General features: G+C 43.9%; 1 pseudogene; it reads right to left on the minus strand.

Moving 5' to 3' along the window:
• Nucleotides 1–23,543, minus strand: part of LOC141133911 (unconventional myosin-Va-like) — a 78,372-nt pseudogene that overhangs the window by 23,218 nt on the left and 31,611 nt on the right.

Below are 23,543 nucleotides of genomic sequence, written 5' to 3' on the forward strand. Positions count from 1 at the left end.
CCCGTGTAGCCCGTCTTGTCAGCAGGGAAGAAGTAGAGAGAATGCCGAGGGGATTTATAAGCCCCGGTCTGGTGAGGCGGGTATACCGGGGCTCAGAACAGGAGATCGCTGCACTGCAGGTCAGCGGGACGGGGGGGGGGGGGGGGGGGGGCTGGGGTCCTGTGAAAGCTCACCTTACAGATTTTTCTGTAAATGTAAACTTACACTTTAAGCATTATTGCCACAAAGTGCTGGATTAACACAAGTGACTGAAAATACAATTACTGGCCACATTAGATACACCTGCTCAATTGCTTGGTAACACAAATTGCTAATCGGCCAATCACATGGCAGCAACTCAATGCATTTAGGCATCTAGATGTGGTGAAGACGACTTGCTGAAGTTCAAACAGAGTATCAGAATGGGGAAGAAAGGGGATTTAAGTGACTTTGAACATGGCATGGCTGTTGGTGCCAGACGGGCTGGTCTGAGTATTTCAAAAACTGCTGATCTACTGGGATTTTCATGCACAACCATCTCTAGGGTTTACAGAGAATGGTCCAAAAAAAAAAAAAAAGAGAAAATATCCAGTGAGTGGCAGTTGTGTGGAGGAACATGCCTTGTTGATGTCAGAGGTCAGAGTAGAATAGGCAGACTGGTTTGATATAATAGAAAAGCAACAGTAACACAAATAACCATTCGTTACAACCAAGGTATGCAGAATACCATCTCTGAACGCACAACACCTTGAAGCACGTGGGCTACAGCAGCAGCAGCCCACTCCTGTTAGCTAGGAACAGGAAACTGAGGCTACAATTTACACAGGCTCACCAAAATTGGACAATAAAAGATTGGAAAAACGTTGCCTGCTCTGATGAGTCCTGATCTCGATTTTCAGATCACTGAGAACTTTGACCTGAAGGCTCGGTTCACACTGGGGCGACTTGGGATCCGACTTGTACGCCCTCAAGTCGCCCCAGAAATAGTTTCAATGGGAGTGAACGCTAGCGTCTTAATAGACGCTACTGAAGTCGCTCCGACTTCAGAGCGTACTCCCTGTACTACTTTGATCCGACTTGGTAGGCGACCTGTACCATAGAAATCAATGGAAGTCGCCTCCAAGTCGGATCTCTCTGTAAAGTCAAGCGACTTTGCAGGGAAAACCCCTCCCTCCCCCCCTCCCTCCCAGAGAGCTGATTGGCCACAGGCGAAGTCGCCTGTCATGGAGGCGACTTCAAGTCGCCTTGTAATTTGCTGAAGTCGCGCTGAAGTTGCGCTGAAGTCGCGGTACAAAGTCGCGCTGAAGTCGTGTTGCCCCAGTGTGAACCGACCCGAAGAGGCTTTGTTTAAAGAGGAATTTCGTTTTTTTTATTTTTCACAAGAAAAGGAATTTCATTATTTAGTCCAACATATACCAAACAATTATATGGCCACTATCTATGCAAAGCAAGTATCTTCAAACAAAACTATAGATCCCACTTGAAAAAGAGAACAGTAAGGAACTGGATGAGATCTGGGAATACATTTATAAAAAGGGAAAGCTGGTAATTACCGGTAATCATCAATCAATTAATGACTGATTACCAGCTTTGTCTGTGTCAGATTACTAGATGCACAGAAATGCAGTTTCATTTGTTCACCCGAGGCCATCCATGGAGTGGGAACTCCTGTTTTCAAACTTCTGGTTACACTCGGAGGCATCACACATTTTGACTGACATACATACTTTAAAACATGCAAGATATACACAGCTTGTCAAATTGTTTACCCCGGAGGAGCTGAATACCAGATATTTTGCTTACAAAGTTATAATCTTACTAGTGGAGTGACAGAGTTTGTGAAGGTCGGTGGTTGGCATACGTATTCCCATTTGGGTGTACTACTATGAATCACCAATAGAGGTGTACTTTAGATTAAAGTACTGTATGTGTAAACCCTCACCTTGTAAAACCCATTCAGTTTAAAATAGATATGTAAGGCAAAACATTTGTGTATAAATATAATAGAATCATTATAAATACCCTTTTTTAAAGTGATCACATAGCCTCTGTTTTCAGCTGCATACACAGTTCAGAGAGCAAACTGATCTTCCCAATGAATGGCTGTGCACGGGGCGTTCAGCACAAGTCTGATTATTGAAGGAGAGCAAGTGGAGTTCTCAACACAGCTAGAAAACTGACCAGGCTGAGCTCTCATGCCTAGTGTGGTCAGTTTTTAATAGGAAGCAGAGGGACTGGCAGGAGCACCGGGGATTTCACACAAAAGAAAGCAACACAAAGATTTCCAGTTTCAAATTTTTACTTTCAGAGATGTTATATTGTCCTTATAAATGGCGGACCATGATTATATGAAAGACATTAGTCTAATACCTACTGGTTGGAGAGGTATTTTTGTAGGAAAGGTGGTCTAACCAAAATTCTGTAATACATTATTTTTTTATGCTTTTTTTGAAACGTACTACAAAGATTTTTCCCTTCTTCCATTTTTATTAATTTGTTATGTTCCCCAGGGGACAAAGTATATAAAGCATTCAGTCCCATCTTCCTATGTTCTGTCTAATGCTATCTATGGGGCTGGACAGGGAATAACTTCTCCCCTAATGGCTGTCCGACAATGCAGCCACTTACCTCCCTGGGGCCAGTCTAACATCACGCCATGGCATGCACCACACGAGGATTGAGGTAAACATGAACTTTGGTGGATAGATACCTGCAGTTTGACAATATTTAATGCTGTTTACAGTCTGATGTACTTACAGCACCAGGTAAATGTGAGTGTTTTACTATAGATGCATTTGAAATAAAAACTGGTTGTTTTTAAAAGGATAAGCACTATGTTTAGCTTTTTCTTTTGGTCATGTGGATGAGTGCAGAGAACCCATAGGAGAGGAGGACCCAGATCCAGAGGTACCCATAAGGAGAGGAACATCATTTCAGATCCCCAGAGTGGCAAATACCGCATATAGGCCATTCTTTAGGGCTCCGCTTTCCTCAGTGGGGGAATCGATCCGCTGATCCCTAATGAGCAGGAGCATGACAGGTCCGTCTCCGCTCACTGTGCTGAGACGGACCTGTCAAAGCCCCACTGTCCTCTATGTGGAGATCGGATAAAAATTGACCCCCTGTCTGTTTTCATCTGATCCCATTTGATGCGATCCGCCAGATGGATGGAAAATACATCCACTGCTTCATAGAGTTAAACGGAGGGTCTGATCAGGTCCGCTTAAAAAACTGGCAGGCGGACCTGATCGGAAAGCCTGTGTGAAAGGTGCCTTAGCTTTAACCCCCAGGTGAGGGCACATCAGGTGAGGGGATAGTCCCCTTTGATGGCTGAATGATGGCTAACATAGAGGGGAACAATATTTATGTTGATGCACGTTTGAAAATACCAACAACTCTTACGATACTGCTGGAATTGGTGGTGTATATAATCACATATATACCAAAGAACATTTTAAAGACTATTTAATCACTGTTTGGATCATGATTTTTGGACATTTATAATTTGAGATATACCTTATATTGTATGATGGTAAGGTTGTCTTAAAGAGACAGGAACAACGATTTGGGATCACACCATTTCTGTCTATATTTGTAACATTTTAAGGCCCCTTTCACACTTGTGTGACTTGTCCTGCGACTTAGGACTGCAAAGTCACATGACAAGTCGTACCCCATGATTTCTAGTGGGTACCATTTATATCTGTGCGACTTCAAAGTAGTCCCTGTACTACTTTGGTCCGACTTTGAGTCGAGGTTCTTAGACCTCAAGTTAACACAGGCATTCTCTGAAATCGCTGCAAAATCATGGCTAAATCGCGGCCGCAAAATCGCAATAAAAATCACTGCAAAATCACGCAACTTTCAAGTCGCGGCAGTGTGAAAGGGGCCTAAAAGACTACACAAATAAAAGTGACTTTTTATAAATATCAAGTTTTCCCAGATCCCATCCAATTCTTAGCTGCTTACCATTATTTCAAATATTAGTTATGAATCAAACAAACCCCAAAAAAGTAGAATAAAGGATCAGAGAGATCAGAGGGAAAGGATGAAAAACTCACCTTTAAGATCTTTTTAATATCGTTAATTGTTGATGTGAGAAGAGAGCGAACTTTCTGGTCATCATTGAGGTAATCAGCATGGCGCACACACATAATATATATGCCGGCAATCCTGGAATAAGGTTCACAGCAACACCGCGGGGCTTTAGGTCTGGTAAAGAAATACAAAGCGATTACAAAATGTATATTTAAAGTTCCTGGGTATTTACAGGTCATATTCTCATCTGTAAAGCTCATATTTTGCCTCCATCTCTTTGTTTGCCTTTTGAAATAAAGTGAAATACTTGGTACTCCTGTGTATGAGGTGCATGTAATGGTCTACCCTCCCCTCTCACAATTCAGTGTTGGGCGGTAACCAATCACAATTCCCAAGCACTGCCAAGTGGGGATTGATAAGCCCAGACTGACTTAGAGCTTACACGGGACTATGTTTTACTTTGCTCTGGCTGGTGAACAGAGCAGAAAGGGAACAAAATGTAGGCCAGTATAAGCAATGGAGGAGAATTAGAAAAATGTAAGTTGTTGCACTACCTTCTCAAAGTTTGGGTGACGTGAAATGGTGCAACTACTACAAAACGAATGCAATGCTGATCTAAGGCCGCGTATTGCAAGCTGGCAAAAAAACTACAACTTGTGATATCACTGCAATTTCCTGAACTGCTTGATCCAGCAGCCCATGCAGATAGCTAATCACATCAGCTCATCTCTTGTAGACAGACTATAAAGATTATTACCCATGTAATTTCCAACTCTGCTATACCCATCAACAGCTTAGGATGAGTGGCCAAACTAAGGTCGGGAACCATCCAAGATTTGAACCATTAATGGGCAGGCTGAATGTACCAAGTTGATCAATCGATCAGTTTGGGTACAACCAGCCTGCCAGATTTGCTTCAGATTATCACAAGCGGCTGCTAGAGTTGCTAGCGATAATCACTGTCTTCTCCCGGTAGGGACAGCTTCCCGAAACTACCGGGAGAAGACAATTGCTTGGCAGGAGGGATTCCACGGGCACTGTCTGCATTGATGGTGGAAATGTGCAAATTTCTTTCCTGCAACCCATGAGCTGCCTAAGGTGCTTTACACAAGAAACAAGGTGGAGGATTCATTGGCCAGACTGGTAACGGCTTAGGAGGCAGCGAGGTACAATCTAGGCACCAGTTTCTTAAAACTTGGAATTTAGTTTTAAAAGATAAGTTGACCTTTCATAACATGTTGCACCCATATTCAGGGTGTAACATGTAACTTACATATAGTTACATAGTAGGCGAGGTTGAAAAAAAGACACAAGTCCAACCTATGTGTGTGATTACGTGTCAGTATTACATTGTATATCCCTGTATGTTGCGGTCGTTCAGGTGCTTAGCTAATAGTTTTTTGAAGCTATCGATGCCCCCCGCTGAGACCACAGCCTGTGGAAGGGAATTCCACATACTTGCCGTTTTTACACTAAAGAACCCTCTAACGTAGTTTAAGGTGAAACCTCTTTTCTTCTAATTTTAATGAGTGGCCACGTGTCTTGTTAAACTCCCTTCCGTGGGCGTGTTTAAGATGGCGCTGTGAGCTGACACTTTCCTCTGAGCTCCGCCGGGATCTGAGTCGCAATCCGGACCATCGGTGCCAAGACCTCTGCCTGACCATCAGCGGAGGGAGCCCTAAGCACAGGCAGTCTGGGAAACCAGCCGGCGGGCTACTGTTTGGCATGCAGCGGGTGCTATCCTCCCCTTCTGCTCCTGCTCTGGTCCCCACACGAGGTGCGGCACAGAGCCCGGCGTGCACGAGGCCTCCAACGGTGACACATCCCCTGCCTGACCTCCAGCAGAGGGAGCCCCAAGTGCTGGCAGTTTGGGGAACTAGTCGGTGGGCCTCGGCTTGGCTTGCAGCGGCCACTATCCTATCCTTCTCCTCCGGCCCCCCCACGAGGCGCAGCACACAGAGCCTGGGGCGCATGAGGCCTCCAACGTGGACGCAGAGATACCTGAATGAGGCGCCGCCAATCGGGTGCAATGGCCGGTAAGGGGGAAAAAAATCAAATTCCCTCTCCTCCTAAAGAGCCCCCTTCCACTGCCAGAACCACCAGCAGACCCCTGGGCCACACGCAGTTCACACAGGGCATCACAGACAGGTCCAATGGAAGCTGAGGAAGCAAGATCCCCCTGGCTAGCAGAGATTATGGCGGCCATAGCCACATGCCAATCCACCCTCACTGCAAAAATAGAGGCTGTGCAAATGGATGTGGGCCTTTTAAGACAGGATATGGATAAACTCAGATCCAGGGTGGCAGAAACAGAACAGACGGTCAGTAACAAAGACGATACAGTTGCAGAACATAGTGCGGCACTTCACTCACTTCAAACCAAAGTTAAAAGCCCTGGAGTATAGAGCGGAAGACGCCGAGAGCAGAAATAGACGCAACAATCTGCGCATAGTCGGCTTGTCGGAGGGTGCAAAGGGCAATAACCCCACCTGTTATGTGGAAGACATGCTGCGCAACCTGCTACCTGACGCCCACCTATTTTCTCACTATGCGGTGGAAAGGGCACACGGATGATACCCCACCTAAACCTGGCCCACCGGGTGCCCCCCACGAACATTCAAAGACTCCTCAATTTCCGGGGACAGAGATGAGATCCTCCACGCGTCCAGGACGGTGGGGGATCCGAGACATCAGAACAACAAGTTAATGATTTTCCCTGATTATTCAGTAGAAATGCAGAAACTCAGGAAATCGTTCGACCACGTAAAGGCTGCAATGAGGGCACGCAACATTCAAGCCTGCCTGAGGGTCCAGAATGGAGAAACAACCCGCTTTTTCACCTCCCCCCGAGAGGCTTCCACAAGGCTGGAGTCGCTGCTCCAGGATCGACAACCGAGAGCTTGATATGTGAGTACCCGCTGACATCGTTTAACATGCACTGGGTCCCGGGACCAAGCTTGACACTGAGAGCTACACTAACCGTGTCTTTCCCTGATGTTTGACAACCTATGTTGCACCTGTTGTGCCCTGTTTACACACAAGGTTGCATGCACAGGGTGCCCCGGGACACCCCAAAGGATGGGCCAGGAGACTCTCAAGGCCGTTGCGGCATGCACTGTTCCCTCTCATTCCGGGACTCCAGGGAACCTAACTGACATGCACACCTATCGATGGTTGATTTTTTTCTCCACTGAAGGGACCTCTCCAGTCCTACGCCCAGTTTTCCTTTTTCTTTTTCCCCCTAAATCATGGTCCCTAACAGTTCAATTAAACATTACGGCGAGTGGGAGAAGCAGTTCAGCTCACTCCTTGACCCCGCAGAACTTTCGGAGGGGTTGGGAGCGCCTCTTGCACAGGACCCCCCTTTGCAGCCAGCGAGCTTATTTTCTTTGGGATGGAAACCTGCCTCAGTTTTAAGCGGTTGGGGGGGGTGGGGGAGAGAGAGTTGCCCCAACGGGGCTGGTGTATGGTTAATTTTTGGTTTAAGAAAAAAATATTGCTAACATGTTCTGAAAGTGCATTACAAATCTCAGTACTGTCTGTCTGTTCTTACTGCCCCTTCCGAGTCCAACGAGCGGTCTCAGGGGGGCGGCACCCCTTCACTCCTACAATTACTCTCCCAAGACGCAAATATGCCATCCCTTCACATATTATCATGGCACACCAGGGGTTTGAATTCCCAGGTTAAAAGATCTCTGGTGTTCCAATTCATTAAGACCCACAGTCCACACATCTGCATTCTCCAGGAAACCCACTTGGTGGGTAGTAGAACCCTGACCCTAAAAAAGCCCTGGATTAGATACCACTATCACTCCACACACTCCAACTTCGCAAGGGGCATCAGCATCCTGGTGCACAAGTCCCTCCCCTTTAGGCTGCTAGACCTGGTATTGGACTCGGAGGGCAGATATGTACTGATTCATGCACAGATCCATTCCATTAAGTGGGTTATAGCAGGACTGAATTTGCCCCCCCCCAGCATCATTGTCTCTTCTAAATCAGATGACCTCAAAAATTGCAGAATTTGCCAGTGATAACATGGTCGTACCAGGAGACTTCAATATGGATCCTGACCTGGACATGGATAGGATGTCCGCAAGTGGACACTCCCACTCAGGACTTGTGGAGTGGGCAGAAATGTATGGCGCTGGAGAAATCCTCACTCCAGGGCATACACCTGTCACTCTGTATCTCACCGATCCTTCTCTAGGATCGATCTGGCATATGTGGGTGGCCTGGCTTTATACAAGGTAGCGGACATTAGGATACTTCCCAGGGGCATATCTGACCATGCGCCGCTTCTTCTAACCATGGAACTCTCCTCGGCCCCAGAAATTACTCTGTGGAGACTATACAGGTTCTGGGTGTCGGATGAAGTGGTGGATGGTCAATTCAGAAGGGCACTGCAGGAATATTGGAGAGTCAACCCCGGCCCGGCCAGCGCATTGATGGTGTGGGATGCTTTCAAAGCATACACTAGGGGGAGGTACCAGACTATTATAGCCCAGGTTCACAGGGAAAGACGTGCTGACTTGAGCAGTGCAGAAGAGAAGGCTGATCTGCAGGAAGCACAATTTGTTAGATCCAAGTACCCTAGGGTTTATGACACACTTCAGTCTCTGACTGGAGATGGCAGAAAAACCAATGATGAACTGACTTCCTACCTAGACCCCACTGACACCCCGGTCCTGACCGCAAAATATCGCGAGACGCTTGATGCCCCTATTACCATGGACAAAATCTTAAAAGATCTTAAAACTCTACAATCCGGTAAGACCCCTGGCCCCGACGGTATACCGGTTGAATTCTACAAGCAGTATGCCGAGGAGCTGACGGGCACGCTACATGCTATGTTAATTGAGGCGCAGAGGGTGGAAGAGCTCCTGAATTCCCTGAGCGAGGCAGTGGTAGTTGTGATCCCCAAGCCAGGCAAGGACCCATCCCTGTGCTCCTCTTACCGTCCTATCTCATTGATAAATGTTGATGCAAAACTCCTAGCCTGCTTTAGCGCATTCGGATCAAACGGGGTTCATGCCGGGGAGGGGAACAGACATCAACATTAGAAGGCTTTTTACACACATGAACAGGGCACAACCAGGGCCGGCGGGAGTGGTGGCTTCACTGGATGCTGAAAAAGCCTTTGACTAAGTAGAATGGGAGTCCCTTTGGGGGGTCCTCTCGAAGTTCGGATTTGGGCCAAAATTCAAGACATGGTTGAGGATGCTCTATGCCAGCCCAAGAGCAAGGGTCCGCATGAATGGTACAATCTCTGATACCTTTACCCTGGGCAGGGGCACTCAACTTTATCTTGCGGATGCCTCACAATTGCTGCGGAGGGCACTAGACCTGTTTAAGGACTTTGGTCGATTCTCTGGCATCTGCACAAATTGGGGCAAGTCGGTCTTGTTTCCGCTGCACCCCTCGCTCCCAAAAGGGGACACCGGAACCCTACTCCAGTGGGTGGGGGAATTTACCTACCTGGGCATTAAGATTAGCAACACCACACATAAATTTACAGAGAAGAACGTGCAACCTCTCCTCTACCTTCTTACAGTCAAATGCACAGCCTGGCGCACCCTCCTGCTCACACCAGTGGGTAGAGTTAACCTACTCAAAATAGTATTCCTCTCCAAATTTTTATATTTCTTTCATAAAACCCCATCCCACATACCTAGATCCTTCTTTAGGCGCTTGGAGGGAGTACTGACCTCATTCATCTGGGCCAGGAAGCCACCCAGGGTGGCAAAGCGGACATTGTACCTTCCCCTATCGGGAGGAGGTCTGGCTCTCCTAAATTTCCTGCTGTACTGAGGGACAGTCGTCCTAGTCACAGTACGCTGGTGGTTCTCCCAGCCCAGACAGAATCCGGGGGTGAGACTAGAGGCGGCTATCCCGCTGTGTCTCTTTCGTTTTCTATCTTAGCCACCCTAATTTCACCCTTACATTTCCTGTTGCATTCTTTATAAAGTTTGAATGCTGATGATGATCAATCCCTCAACCTTGTATTTTTTGAAGGCCTTCCCTTTTGCTTTTATATGCATTTTTACATTGGCGTTAAGCCATCCAGGACTTTTGTTCGCACTTTTAAATTTATTACCCAATGGGATGCACTGGCTAATGCCCTTATTTAATATACTGTTAAAGCGAACCCATCTCTCCTCCGTGTTCTTTGTTCCTAAGATTTTATCCCAATTTATATCTATCTTCTAGCAAGCTTCGTACTTTAGGGAAGTTGGCTCTTTTGAAATTCAGTGTCTTTGTATTTCCCTTATGTTTCCTATTTGTGTGATTTATACTGAAGTCAATTGACCTGTGATCGGGGTTTCCTAAATGGCCCGGTATTTCCACATCCGTGATCAGGTCGGTATTGTTCGTAATCAGTAAATCTAGAAACGCTTTATTTCTAGTTGGTGCGTCTACCATCTAACCCATGAAATTGTCCTGCAAGACATTTAGGAACTGGCGAGCCTTAGACGAATGCGTGGTTCCCTCCACCCAGTCTATATCTGGATAATTAAAATCCCCCATTATAACACTTCCCATCCTTGCTGCTAATTCAAATTGTTATAGGAGGTCCACCTCCCCCTCCTTCCTCAGGTTAGGGGGGCTATAGCATATTTCCAGTATTATTTTCCCCTTAGCTTCATCCCTAGCTCTACTCATATGGATTCCACCTCCTCCCTAGCTCCCTTAGTGATGTCATCTCTCACATTCACTTGTACATTATTCTTGATATACAGGCATACCCCTTCCCCTTTTTACCCTCTCTTTCCCTGCGATAAAGTGTATACCCTTGAATGGTTGCCAGCCAATCATGAGAGCTGTTGAACCGTCTCTGAAATTCCCACAAAATCCAAATCCTCCTTGTACAACAGTATCTCTAGTTTACTCATCTTGTCCGTCAGGCTCCTTGCATTGGTGAACATGCCACGTAGTTTAGACCGGTTGCATACTATCCTCTTATTGGGTGTTCCGAGATTGCAACTAGGACTTGTTACTATACTTACCTTGGGTTTATGTGCTTTAGTCAACCTACCACTAATGCCCCCAATACTACTCTCTGGAATATGTTCCACGTTGACTATCTCTGCCTCTGGACCCTCCCCAATCACCTAGTTTAAAAACCCCTCTTTTTGTCCATCTTTACTCCAAAGCAGATCTGCACCCTCCTCATTTTGGTGCAGTCCATCCCTTCTATAGTACTGGTGATCGACTGAGAAGTCGGCCCAGTCCTCCAGGAACCCAAACCCCTCCTTATTAGACCAGCCCCTCAGCCATTTGTTTACTTCCCTAATCTCCCTATGCCTTTCTGGTGTGGCTCGATGTACTGGTAGTATTCCTGAGAATACTACCTTGGAGGTCCTTTTCCTCAATTTAGCTGCCAAGTCCCTAAAATTGTTCTTTGGGACACTCCATCTGCCTCTGACTTTATCGTTGGTGCCAAAGTGCACCATGACAGCCGGGTCTTCCCCAGCCCCTCCCAGTGATCAGTCCACCAGATCCGTGATGTGCCGAACTAGTTATGAAAGGAGCAGCCCCCTCTCTGACAGCTAGCGAGGGACCTCCCACCCCCCCGTTAGCTGGCAAAATTTTAGCCTTAGCGGCTGTTGGCTTGTAGTTCTCAATGAACTACCACGGTGCTGTGAGTGCTGTGGTAGTTCATTGAGGCTTCCTGTCAGAGTGTGTCGGCTTTCCCGTACGAGGTACAAGCAAGTTGATATACTGACAGTCTGCTGGAGACCTGCATGGCACTGGTGATTTCCTGATTGCTGGTGCAATGCTTTTCAGGCTCCTACAACAAAAAATAATAAAATGCACTTTTTTTTACCTGCAAAAAAATGTGCATTTAATATTTTTTTGTAAAAAGGTGAATTTATCATTTACGTAAAATTAATTACAAAACTTTCAACCTAAATATTCAGTTTGGCCTTTTAGATAGTAAGACAAACTAGTCACTTATTTCCCTGAACAATGATTTGCTTTGCATAAAACATCTGTTTCTTCACTTCACTTCAAGCTAAGTCTAAACAACTAGGCTCTGGCTACACAAACACTTAGCGCAGGCTGCATTTTTTTTGCAGCATAAACTGTACCCTGTGGTGCTCTGCAGTACCCTGCAGTGCAGGTGTGTTGTGCAGAAATGGTGTTAAAGGATAAGTTCACCTTTTTGCACCTGTTTTTAGGGTGGGACATGTAACATGATCCCACTGCTGCAACTGCCGATAGCTGCAATGCGCTTCAATGCAGACAACCATGTCTCTGTTAACTGTATAGTTTACCACAACTTAAAGGAGAAGTGCGTAAAATAAAAAAATACAGTATCTCACAAAAGTGAGTACACCCCTCACATTTTTGTAAATATTTTATTATATATTTTCATGTGACAACACTGAAGAAATTACACTTTGCTACAATGTAAAGTAGTGAGTGTACAGCGTGTATAACAGTGTAAAGTTATTTTGACGGGACAGCAAATTAACACACAGCCATTAACCACTTGCCGACCGCCTAACACAGATATACTGCGGCAGAATGGCACGGGCAGGCAAAATCACGTACCTGGTACGTGATCTGCCTCCCGCCCGAGGCGGTCAGCTTGTGTCTGGCAGCGATCAGACGTGAGGGGTAAACCATCCATTCGTGCCCCCCCCCCCCGCGATCGCTCCCAGCCAATCAGATTCTTTCTCTGCTGCTGTATAGTACACAGCAGCAGAGGAAATGATGTCATCTCTCCTCGGCTCTGTATTTTCCGTTCTGGCGCCAAGGAGAGAAGACATCCGAGTGAGTGCACAAACACTACACACACAGTAGAACACGCCAGGCATACATTACACCCCCGATCACCCCCCCCCCCCCCCCCCCGTCACACTGACACCAAGCAGTTTTTTTTTTTTTTTTTCTGATTACTGCATTGGTGTCAGTTTGTGACAGTTAGTGTGGTAGGGCAGTTAGTGTTAGCCCCCTTTAGGTCTAGGGTACCCCCCTAACCAAGTTTTAACCCCTTGATCACCTTGATCACCCCCCATTGCCTGCTAGCACCTGCGTTTTGCCCCTCCGCCCAGCCCTGCCCAGCCCACCCAAGTGCAGTATCGATCGATCACTGTCACTTACAAAACACTAAACGCATAACTGCAGCGCTCGCAGAGTCAGGCCTGATCCCTGCGATCGCTAAAAGTTTTTTTGGTAGCGTTTTGGTGAACTGGCAAGCACCAGCCCCAGGCAGCGTCAGGTTAGTGCCAGTAGCGCTAACACCCACGCACGCACCGTACACCTCCCTCAGTGGTATAGTATCTGAACGGATCAATATCTGATTCGATCAGATCTATACTAGTGTCCCCAGCAGTTTAGGGTTCCCAAAAACGCAGTGTTAGTGGGATCAGCCCAGATACCTGCTAGCACCTGCGTTTTGCCCCTCCGCCCGGCCCAGCCCACCCAAGTGCAGTATCGATCGATCACTGTCACTTACAAAACACTAAACGCATAACTGCAGCGTTCGCAGAGTCAGGCCTGAGCCCTGCGATCGCGAACAGTTTTTTTGGTAGCGTTTTGGTGAACTGGCAAGCACCAGCGGCCTAGTACACCCCGGTCATAGTCAAACCAGCACTGCAGTAACACTTGGTGACGTGGCGAGTTCCATAAGTGCAGTTCAAGCTGGTGAGGTGGCAAGCACAAGTAGTGTCCCGCTGCCACCAAGAAGACAAACACAGGCCCGTCGTTCCCATAGTGCCCTTCCTGCTGCATTCGCCAATCCTAATAATTGGGAACCCACCACTTCTGCAGCGCCCGTACTTCCCCCATTCACATCCCCAACCAAATGCAGTCGGCTGCATGAGAGGCATTTTCTTTATGTCCTCCCGAGTACCCCTACCCAACGAACCCCCCCAAAAAAGATGTTGTGTCTGCAGCAAGCGCGGATATAGGCGTGACACCCGCTATTATTGTCCCTCCTGTCCTGACAATCCTGGTCTTTGCATTGGTGAATGTTTTGAATGCTACCATTCACTAGTTGAGTATTAGCGTAGGGTACAGCATTGCACAGACTAGGCACACTTTCACAGGGTCTCCCAAGATGCCATCGCATTTTGAGAGACCCGAACCTGGAACCGGTTACAGTTATAAAAGTTACAGTTACAAAAAAAAGTGTAAAAAAAAAAAAATAGTTGTCGTTTTATTGTTCTCTCTCTCTATTCTCTCTCTATTGTTCTGCTCTTTTTTACTGTATTCTATTCTGCAATGTTTTATTGTTATTATGTTTTATCATGTTTGCTTTTCAGGTATGCAATTATTTCTACTTTACCGTTTACTGTGTTTTATTGTTAACCATTTTTTTGTCTTCAGGTACGCCATTCAGGACTTTAAGTGGTTATACCAGAAAGATGCCTGCAGGTTTAGGTATCATCTTGGTATCATTCTTTTCAGCCAGCGTTCAACTTTCATGTAAAAGCAATCCTAGCGGCTAATTAGCCTCTAGACTGCTTTTACAAGCAATGGGAGGGAATGCCCCCCCCCACAGTCTTCCGTGTTTTTCTCTGGCTCTCCAATCTCAACAGGGAACCTGAGAATGCAGCCGGTGATTCAGCCAGCTGACCATAGAGCTGATCAGAGACCAGAGTGGCTCCAAACATCTCTATGGCCTAAGAAACCTGAAGCTACGAGCATTTCATGACTTAGATTTCGCCGGATGTAAACAGCGCCATTGGGAAATTGGGAAAGCATTTTATCACACCGATCTTGGTGTGGTCAGATGCTTTGAGGGCAGAGGAGAGATCTAGCGTCTTATAGACCCCAATTTTTTCAAAAAAAAGAGTACCTGTCACTACCTATTGCTATCATAGGGGATATTTACATTCCCTGGGATAATAAAAAAAAAATACAAAATGAAAGGAACAGTTTAAAAATAAGATAAAAAAGCAAAAAAATAAGAAAAAAAAAAAAAAAAAAAAAAAAAAAAAAAGCATCTCTGTGCCCCCCTGCTCTCGTGCTAAGGGGAACGCAAGCGTCGGTCTGGCGTCAAATGTAAACAGCAATTGCTCCATGCATGTGAGGTATCACCGCGAAGGTCAGATCGAGGGCAGTAATTTTAGCAGTAGACCTCCTCTGTAAATCTAAAGTGGTAACCTGTAAAGGCTTTTAAAAATGTATTCAGTTTGTCGCCACTGCACGTTTGTGCGCAATTTTAAAGCATGTCATGTTTGGTATCCAAGTACTCGGCCTAAGATCATCTTTTTTATTTCATCAAACACTTGGGCAATATAGTGTGTTTTAGTGCATTAAAATTTTAAAAGTGTGTTTTTTCCCAAAAAAATGCGTTTGAAAAATCGCTGCGCAAATACTGTGTGAAAAAAAAAAAAAATGAAACACCCACCATTTTAATCTGTAGGGCATTTGCTTTAAAAAAAATATATAATGTTTGGGGGTTCAAAGTAATTTTCTTGCAAAAAAAAAAAAAAAATTTTTTTCATGTAAACAAAAAGTGTCAGAAAGGGCTTTGTCTTCAAGTGGTTAGAAGAGTGGGTGATGTGTGACATAAGCTTCTAAATGTTGTGCATAAAAAGCCGGGACAGTTCAAAACCCCCCCAAATTACCCCATTTTGGAAAGTAGACACCCCAAGCTATTTGCCGAGAGGCATGTCGAGTCCATGGAATATTTTATATTGTGACACAAGTTGCGGGAAAAAGACAATTTTTTTTTTTTTTTTGCACAAAGTTGTCACTAAATGATATATTGCTCAAACATGTGATAGGCAGTGAAGAGTGAAATAAAAAATTTACGCCCTTAGAAATCCTGAAGGCGGTGATTGGTTTTCGGGGCCCCGTACGCGGCTAGGCTCCCAAAAAAGTCTCACACATGTGGTATCCCCATACTCAGGAGAAGCAGCTAAATGTATTTTGGGGTGCAATTTTAGCGACAACTTTTTGTAATTTTTTTTTGTCATTATTCAATCACTTGGGACAAAAAAAAAAAAAAAAAAAATTTCAATGGGCTCACCATGCCTCTCAGCAATTTCCTTGGGGTGTCTACTTTCCAAAATGGGGTAATTTGGGGGTGGGGTTTGTCATTTTAGCACCTCAAGAAATGACATAGGCAGTCAAACTAAAAGCTGTGTAAATTCCAGAAAATGTACCCTAGTTTGTAGACGCTATAACTTTTGCGCAAACCAATAAATATACGCTTATTGACATTTTTTTTACCAAATACAAGTGGCCGAATACATTTTGGCCTAAATGTATGACTAAAATTGAGTTTATTGGATTTTTATTATAATAAAAAGTAGAAAATATTTTTTTTTCAAAATTTTCGGTCTTTTTCCGTTTATAGCGCAAAAAATAAAAACCGCAGAGGTGATCAAATACCATCAAAAGAAAGCTCTATTTGTGGGAAGAAAAGGATGCAAATTTCGTTTGGACACAGCACTGCATGACCGCGCAATTAGCAGTTAAAGCGACGCAGTGCCAAATTGTAAAAAGTGCTCTAGTCAGGAAGGGGGTAAATCCTTCCGGGGCTGAAGTGGTTAATGTCTAAACCGCTGGCAACAAAAGTGAGTACACCCCTAAGTGAAAATGTCCAAATTGGGCCCAAAGTGTCAATATTTATATTTCAATATTATGTTATTTTCCAGCACTGCCTTAACCCTCCTGGGCATGGAGTTCACCAGAGCTTCACAGGTTGCCACTAGAGTCCTCCTCCATGAGGACATCCTGGAGCTGGTGGATGTTAGAGATCCCGCACGCCTCCACCTTCTATTTGAGGATGCCCCATAGATGCTCATTAGGGTTTAGGTCTGGAGACATGCTTGGCCAGTCCATCACTTTTACCCTCAGCGTCTTTAGCAAGGCAGTAGTCATCTTGGAGGAGTGTTTGGGGTCGTCATGTTGGAATACTGCCCTGCGGCCTAGTCTCCCAAGGGAGGGGATCATGCTCTGCTTCAGTATGTCACAGTACATGTTGGCATTCATGGTTCCCTCAATAAACCGTAGCTCACCAGTACCGGCAGCACTCATTCAGCCCCAGAACATGACACTCCCCACCACCATGCTTGACTGTAGGCAAGACACACTTGTCTTTGTACTCCTCACCTGGTTGCCGCCACACACATTAGAAACCATCTAAACCAAATAAGTTTATCTTGGTCTCATCAGACCACAGGACATGGTTACAGTAATCCATGTCCTTAGTCTGCTTGTCTTCAGCAAACTGCGGGCTTTCTTGTGCATCATCTTTAGAAGAGGCTTCCTTCTGGGATGACAGCCATGCAGACCAATTTGATGCAGTGTGTGACGTATGGTCTGAACACTAACAGGCTGACCCCCACCCCTTAAATCTCTGCAGCAATGCTGGCAGCACTCATACGTCTATTTACCGAAGGCAACCTCTGGATATGACGCTGAGTACGTGCACTCAACTTCTTTGGTCGACCATGGCAAGGCCTGTTCTGAGTGGAACATGTCCTGTTAAACCGCTGTATAGTCTTGGCCACCGTGCTTCAGCTCAGTTTCAGCGTCCTGGCAATCTTCTTATAGCCTAGGCCACCTTTATGTAGAGCAACAATTCTTTTTTTCAGCTCCTCAGAGAGTTCTTTGCCATGAGGTGCCATGTTGAATTTCCAGTGACCAGTATGAGAGAGTGAGAGCGATAACACCAAATTTAATAATACACCTGCTCCCCATTCGCACCTGAGACCTTGTAACGCTAACGAGTCACATGACACCGGGGAGGGAAAATGGCTAATTGGGCCCAACTTGGACATTTTCACTTTGGGGTGTACTCACTTTTGTTGCCAGCGGTTTAGACATTAATGGCTGTGTGTCAAGTTATTTTGAGGGGACAGCAAATTTACACTGTTTTACAAGCTGCACACTCACTACTTTACATTGTAGCAAAGTGTCATTTCTTCAGTGTTGTTACATGAAAAGATATAATAAAATATTTATAAAAATGTGAGGGGTGTACTCACTTGTGAGATACTGTACATACTTACCTATATAGTTGGGTGCAGCTGTCCCACACTGGCTCTAAAACAGAACTGAGCAATCACATGACCGCTGATCGCTCAGTCCTCAGTGTTCACTGAGTAGAGTGGTGATGGTCAGTCACCCAGTCTTTGTTTTGCCCCTGCAGCACTCACAGAAGCAACGGGCTGTGAAGGAGGCAGGAGATGCTGGCTCAGGCTCTCAGCAGCATGCCGGGTGGATCTTGACTTTAAAGTCGGGTTCCTTGCAAAACCTGGACCGGGTCTGTGAAGTCAGCTGTCGGATGAATCTGGGTCACAGGAGTGTGCAAGAGAAGTGTGTCCAAAAAAGCTTTGGCCATACTTAACTTTTAAAGCCAATTTTCTACTTCAACTAACTGTGTGGTTTTACAAGTTTTTTTTAAAATGCAATTTCTATTATGTTTGTTAAGGCTCAGACAATGTATATGCGTTTCGCGTCAATTACCATGTACTCACTAAGGCCTCTTGCACATTGCAGCTTGAAAAAAGTTCAGGACAGCTTATTTTTTTATTGAGCTAAAATACAGCCCTCTAATTGTAATGTGCCTATGCAGACATGAGCATAAACAAACGGCGTGTATTTTTCAGTAAAAAATAAAGAATAGAAAATTCAGCATTTTTGGTCATCAATTTACACCTCATTTGCACACAAATGTCCATTACATATTGTCAACGCGAGAAAAAGTTTGCTCGCATGTGCGCGAAAACTCACAAACTTGCACGAACGCATATGCGTGCAAATGCTTCCAAAAAAAAAAAAAGGCTGAAAAAATAGATGCTCAAACAGGAGTATTGTGTGCAAGAGGCCTTACTCTTAAGCTGGCCATACATAGTCCAAAATTCATCTGGTTCAGCAGGCACTGACCACATTTCAATCCATATGTGGCCACGGTAGTTGAACAGAAGTCAATCTACCGATCAACCACCCTGTTGGATTTTAGACACTTGATCAGTGCTGCTGGCTATAGCTTGATCAGTGTATTCTTATGGGGGAAAGTCTCCCTGCTGTCAGAATACAAAGACACAGGGGGGGCAGTTTTTTGCTCAACCCACTCGCTGAACAAAAAAAAAAAAAAAACGGACTCATCTATGCCCAGCTTTACACTGCTTTAGTATCACAAGTGAAGGTCAATTACTTACTGCTAAAATATAGCAGGCAGTGAATAGGTAGCCTAGGTTTACTAAATCATCTTCACTTTATTCCAAATGACAAAGCAGATGATAACAGCTGTGCATTATCACCAAGCAGAAGTGAGGTAGGCCATTCCCCACACAATGACCATTTATGATCAATTTGCTCATTTGGCAACTCTCCATTAATTATTCAAATTCAGACTGATTATATTGGTAGACAATTTCAGTTCTAAATTTTTAGATGGGAGATAATAAACCGTATGTGGAACATAAATTGCTTCATTGCAGTAACCAGATATATAGTAGTAAGGATGCTATACGAGGTTTAGGATGTCTGCAAAATGTTACAAATGGCAGAAGGCATATATCGGTGTACGATGACCAAACCTAGCTATGTCTGTGGCACAATCACCAAACTTTTCCTCCAGCCATTTAATTACCATACCAACCAGCACAGCTCTATATATTTCACCATACGTTTGAAATTTAGGTCAGCCTGAGAGCCTTGATTTGCTGCTGTATGGTGGTGCTTATGGCTCAGAATACATAGGAAAAAATACATTTGCATATACTTCCCCAATATAAGATTTTTAATTAATTTTGGTTCATCCTCCTCCTTATACTCCAGCATTCCTTGGAAGTCTTTCTCCTTACGTGGTATATTGAGTGGACGAATAGGTTCAACTACTATTTGACCAGGAGACATATTTTCCATTTGACCAACTGTAATACATATGAAATGTGCAAACTGTAATTATGCCGAAACCAGAGGACATCTATAACAAAAGAACCCTACGGCACACCATGAAGACCAAAGTCTGGATGTGTCATGTCCTAAATACCCATTGTAAGGGGTATGGTGGATTATCCTACTAAGCAAATCATATTTCCCAGAAGTCCATTGTTTTTTTAAAACCTAACTCCAGCTACATTTTTTTTTTTGGATAGATAGGAGAAGACTTAAAATGTTGGTTATGATCGTTACTTTCTTTACACCCCTCCTGACTCTATAGCCTCATTGCAAGCTTTGTATAATCTACAGGTTGAAGCTTCTAAATGCTAGAACACTGACTGGATTGAAACCGTACTAAAATGTAATAAATAAATAATAGTTTATTGATTAAAAAAAAGGTATTGCATTCAAGTCCAATATCTATATTTATAATGTGAGACACTATCAGTTTTCTTTTGTTCAGCATCTTTTAAGTTCTACATTGTAAATATAGAAATTGGTGTTTCTGTGGTGCCTTGAGTGTACATGACAATTCTGTTGAATTGTCTGAGAATCCTTATCGAGTATATAGAGGTAATGTATTAAAGTGTCATTAAACCCAAAACATTTCTTTATATATGTGTCTTCAAAATTAGGTCCTATGCTAGTGTGCATATGCATACTACCATCCATCTGTTTGATCTTTATAAATACCTGGTTGCCTTGCAATATCTATGCACTGCCCCATTGTCAGTCACAACGCCATTGCAGGCGATCCTGTGCCACATTGCCACTCTTATTGTGCATGCTCCCCTTGGTGCCTGTTGGGAAACCATTAATTTCCTAATTTCTAACAAGCTGTCCCATATCTCCCAATGACTGGGGCTCAGAACCAACTTCGCCATTATAAAACAACTATTATTTAAAGAGGTATTTAACGCAACTTAAAAAAAAAAAAAACTGCTGCCAGGTAGGGATTTTATGAGACACTTTATTGGTCTCTACTGTCATAAATGCTTCCCTCTGCCTGTCAGCTTTCATGTACACTAAGCCACATATGGGCAGTTCAGAGTACATGTACAGCATCAGATCTGTGCAGCAATGATGTGCCTCCCTGTGGACATGTGGGGGAGTGACATCATCCCAGCATGGCCAATCAAGCAGCAGAAACAGATGGAACCCGCAAGAAAGATGGGACAAAGATGGAAGCGCCCAGGACCAACGGCAACAATGACAGTGCAGCAATAGAGGGCACCGTTTGACAGATAAGTGGTGGGGCATACTAGCACATTATGGCACAAACCACTTAAGGGCCCATTAAAAAAAAAAAAAAATTGTTTAACACCATTTTAATTCATTTTATTACCGTTATTTTGGATAGCAATAATTGCTTAAACGGTTGTTGATGATTTTTTTTTTTTTCATTTAATTTAGAATACTTTTTCTTCAGTTAAACTATGTGACTGCCAATCAACGCTGGGCAGCCACAGAAAAACAAATAAAACTTCCTGCAGTGATTTCTGCAGGATACATCGGAAGTTTAATGGTTGCTCTGCCCACCGATTGCACAGTGCAGAGCATATGAATAAAAGTCACCTGACCAGCATTATATATATATATATATATATAAAGAATAAAATAAGGTATTTGGAATTTTTTTTTTTTTTAATCAGTTCTACTTACAAATGCCTATATTGGTATATTCATTTGTCATGATATGCAAATCTGGCTGAGGGTTTTATGACACTAATGAAGTCCAAATATAAAAAGCCACCATCACCAAGATGGAGACCCAGTGTGATATCTTTTTTGGTTTCCCTGCAACACAGTAACATCCACTTATAGTGGAGCTAGATCCGAGTTAATAGCATGAAATTTGTATTGAAAATGCTTCTGCAGACATTTTTACCATGGTACATGCTGGAACTATTTGCCATCTCCTCAAGGAATGTCAGAGCAAAAAAAATATCCAGTTTACAGAATTCTTATAAAGCCATGTGGGAGGAGAAAATCAAGCAAACAGTATATTCAGATTAAACTGGATGATACAAAAGCAGATGCAGCATATTACCTTCCAGCTCCCCGATTTTCTTTGCAAATACTTTCAACTGCTTTTTCAGCTTCCTGACTGTCTTATCCTGCTTCTCAAGTTGCTCCATTAGATCCTGCAGAGATTAACATTATCTTAATAAAAAACACCCTTTTAAACAACATAGCAGGTTTTGCATACAACTTGCCAAGCCAAGGTTAGTGTAGAACAGGACCAGACAGCTAGGTAACAGCGCCACCAACGGGCGGATGTGTGTACTGCATGTATAGGAGTGTCAGTGCTGATTTGGGCAGAATTCAGCAAGTAAAAAAAAAATCTACACATCCCCTACAAGTCTAATGAACCATTCATTTAAAGTATGGCTTTTATGGCACAACAGATAATTTCATCTGTCAGAAGATACACTTGCTTGTGCAGGTACATATATTATGCTGTGGGTAATTTACCTGTCAGTGAGTACAAAAAAAAAAAAATATTGTGTAGTAAAGTCATATGGCATATATAACAAGCTTGTAGAATTCTGCCCAAAGAATTGCCAACTATAAATTACAAGTTTAAAAACTGCAGGGTAGACAGAATATAAATAGAAGGGAGCAACTACAGAAGAACCATGCAAATCATGGCATCCTGGCACAATAGGCAAAATATAAAATATTACATCCAACATGAAGAATCAGGAGCTGAGAGCAAGTCAGTGTAAAAAAGGCTTTCCATTCTTGGTAAAAGAAAAAAAAATCCAGTTGGAAAATAATGTACACTGTTAGGTGCTCCCACCATGTTGATGGAGTTCCCACTTCATGAGCTGTGCGGTATGAGACATGGAACTAGGAACTAAAGCACCACAGCACTGCTCAGTAGTCCAGATAAAATTTTATTCCAGTAGGAGTCAAGTGGACAATAAAAGGACCTACTGAGGAAGCTCTGTTTGTGGTGTAATGCGTATAGGAGTGGTACCTGCTGATGATGCCATCGTGTGCACATTTGAAGGAGGCCAGTGATGTGTAATGCTTTTTTTTTACATTTTATGATGCTCTTGTTGCTGTTGCTTACAGAGGATGTTGGTGAGAGGGGCTATGGCCAAAGACAGATTGGATAATGTACCCATTATGGAAAAGCTCTTTTGACCTCTGAGGAAGCTTTGAGGTCCAATATAGAGGTGAGTGGACTCACTTGCCACATGCTTTGTGGAACATTTCACAGAAGATTACTGGCACTGTTCATAACTGAAGCTTCTAATAGGGCTACTTCTCTACTGATTTAAGTATATGATGTGTTTGGACTTTTATCACATCTACTTCTGAATTAGGGGAAAGCTGACTTATTTAAGATTTCTATAAGTCAAAAGTATAAGTTTTGTCATAGTAATTCTGTTTTGAGCACATAATTTAGTAGTTTCGGTAGCGCTACACTATTTCATTTATTATGTTAATAAAAGGAGTATACAATGCTTTTTGGAAGGCCCCACAAACATCCCTTTCATCAGGGTTTTCAATAGGAAACAATGTATAAGGACTGAATATTGACTGGAACTTCAATCGTTTTTTTATTTTATTTTAATCTTCACAGATCTTGTCAGCAATTGGTTCATACACAATCCATGCTGTCTACCATTGTAACTATTCAGTGGGATGTTAGAATC

Source organism: Aquarana catesbeiana, linkage group LG03 (genome assembly GCF_042186555.1).
Source record: "Aquarana catesbeiana isolate 2022-GZ linkage group LG03, ASM4218655v1, whole genome shotgun sequence".
Taxonomy (NCBI): domain Eukaryota; kingdom Metazoa; phylum Chordata; class Amphibia; order Anura; family Ranidae; genus Aquarana; species Aquarana catesbeiana.